Source organism: Tachyglossus aculeatus, chromosome 14, assembly GCF_015852505.1.
Source record: "Tachyglossus aculeatus isolate mTacAcu1 chromosome 14, mTacAcu1.pri, whole genome shotgun sequence".
Lineage (NCBI taxonomy): Eukaryota > Metazoa > Chordata > Mammalia > Monotremata > Tachyglossidae > Tachyglossus > Tachyglossus aculeatus.
The window spans coordinates 28,012,090-28,015,085 of record NC_052079.1 but is presented as its reverse complement, the minus strand read 5'-3'; positions in this window follow the sequence as shown (position 1 = coordinate 28,015,085).

Sequence of the window (2,996 nt, the reverse complement as noted above, 5' to 3'; positions counted from 1 at the left end):
AATAATCAAGCTGGTTACTCAGATGCAATTTCCTGCTACTGAAACCATGGTGTCTTTTCTTCAACAGATTATGTTCATTTTCCATGTTCAAAGTCCTAAATTTCATGATTGAGACTCTACTCATTTAAGGTCTCGCTGGTCTACAATTCTCAGGATCACCTCTGGAATCAGTTCTCTAGATGAGGAGTTATTTTGGAAATCAGTACAGTGGCAGTGCCATTTGGACTCCCTTACCAAGAGTACCGCAGATTTCCCTTCGGATTCTTTTGGAACTCTTAAGTGGATGTCATTGGTACCCATCATTTGTGTACAAATCTTTATCAATTTAGTCTGGAACGATATTAGTGGTCACCATAAAGGTAAAAAAATAAGTGGAAAGAGCACAGCTTTGGGTGTCAGAAGACAGGGGCTCTACTCCTGGCTTTACTACGTGTCTGCTGTGTGACCTTGGACTAGTCACTTAACTCCTCTGTGCCTCAGTTTCCTCATTTGTAAAATGGGGATTAAATCCTACTCCCTCCTACATAGAATGTGAGCCCCATACAGGACAGTTAGATTGTATTCTTTCAAATGCTTAGTACAGTTCAGTGCTTTGAACAGTGCTTTGCACATAGTAAGCGCTTAATAAATGCCATTATTATTATTATTACAGTGCTCTGCACACAGTAAGCACTCAACAAGTACATTTGACTTACTAACTGTATCCAAACCAATAACCTTTTCTCTAACCCAGTGCTTAGAACAGTACTTGGCACATAGTAATTGCTTAACAAGTACCATTTTCTGTTATTACTATTATTGTTATTAATATTATTCTCTCCCATTGTCCTCCCTTGGGAGAGTGTTAAAGAATGATTTTGTCTTTGTTCATTCAATTGCATTTATTGAGCATTTATTGAGCATTTATTGCATTTATTGAGTACTGTGTGCAGAGCACTGTACTAAGCACTTGGGAGAGTAAAATACCACAATAAGTAGACACTGTCCTTGCCTACAATGAGCTTATTGTCCAGAGGGGGAGACAGACATTAACAGAAATTAATTAAATATATATATATATATATATATATATACACACACATACGTTTTGTAGGGCTGGGAGGGGGATGAATAAAGGGAACAAGTTGATGCAGAAGGGAGTGGGAGAAGAGGAAAAGAGGGTTTAGGGAAGGCCTCATGGAGGAGGTGTGCATTCAATAAGTCTCTGAAGAGGGGGAGAGTAATTTTCTATTGGATTTGAAGAGGAAGGGCATTCCAGGCCAGAGGCAGGACATATATGAGAGCTCAGCGGCGCGATAGATGAGATAAAGGTACAGTGAGAAGGTTAGCATAGCTAACCTGGAGCTAGCGTGGCTGGCATAGCTATAATAATAATAATGGCATTCATTAAGTGCTTACTATGTGCAAAGCGCTGATCTAAGCGCTGGGGAGGTTACAAGATGATCAGGTTGCCCCATGGGGGGTTCACAGTCTTAATCCCCATTTTACAGATGAGGGAACTGAGGCACAGAGAAGTTAAGTGACTTGCCCAAAGCTAGCATGGAGAAGCAGCATGGCTCGGTGGAAAGAGCCCGGGCTTGGGAGTCAGAGGTCATGGGTTCTAATCCCGACTCTGCCACTTGTCAGATGTGTGACTTTGGGCAAGTCACTTCACTTCTCTGTGCCTCAGTTCCATTATCTGTCAAATGGGGATGAAGACTGTGAGCCCCACGTGGGACAACCTGATCACCTTGTATCCTCCAAGCAAATGCTTAGCAAATGCCATCATTATTATTATTAGAAATAGAGTAATGAAGTGCGTGAGCTGGGTTGTAGTAGGAGAGTAGTGAAGTGTGAGGTAGGAGGGGGCAGGGTGATTGAGGGCTTCGAAGCCAATGGTGAGGAGTTTTATTTTGATGTGGAGGTGGATGGGAGGCAGGGCCAGATTCAGACAGATTGTGAGGAAACCAACCACATCCAAGTACAACAAGCTGCAGATAAGAGAAATCCAGGCCTAGGAGTCAGAAGGACCTGGGTTTGAATCTCAGCTCTGCCACTTGTCTGCTGTGTGTCATGGCCAAGTCACTTAACTTCTCTGTGTCTGTTACCTCATCTGTTAAATGGGAATTGAGACTGTGAACTCTATATAGGATAGGGGCTGTGTCCAAGCCGATTATCTTGTATCAATCCCAGTGCTGAGTAATAGTAATGATGGTATTTGTTAAGGTCTTGCTATGTGCAAAGCACTGTTCTAAGCGCTGGGGGGATGCAAGGTGATCAGGTTGTTCCACTTGGGGCTCACAATCTTAATCCCTATTTTGCAGATGAGGGAACTGAGGCACAGAGAAGTTGTGACTTGCCCAAAGTCACACAGCCGATAAATTTGGTGGAGCACGGATTAGAAACCATGATCTCTGACTCCCAAGCCCATGCTCTTTCCACTGAGCCATGCTGCTTCTCAATAGTACCGTGCCTGGCACACAGTAAGCACTCAACAAATACCATAATTATTAATTAATTTCATTATTAGGAGGTGGATTTATGGCCCAGCCAAGGGTGATGGCTTGATGTCGCACAGGGGTGGTGGGAGGGGCAGGACTGCAGTTGAAAGTGGGAAACAGAGAAGACTAGTGGAAAGAGCACAGGACTGAGACTCTGGAGACCTGAATTCAAATTCCACTTTGGGCAATCTCTAACTTTTCTATGCCTCAGTTTCCTCATCTGTAAAATACACATCTTCCCTCAATCTTAGACTGAATCCCCTGTGGGACAAGGACTGTTCCTGATCTTGTTGTTTTGTATCTGCTCCCATCACTGTAGACAACACCACTGTCCTCTGTATCTCATAACCTCATAACCATGGCATTATCCTTGACTCATCTCTCTCTCATTTAACCCACATATTCAATCTGTCACCAAATCCTGTTGGTCATACCTTCACAACATCATTAAAATCTGCTCTTACTTCTCCATACAAATGTGACCACGCTGATCCGAGTACTTATCCTACCCAGCCT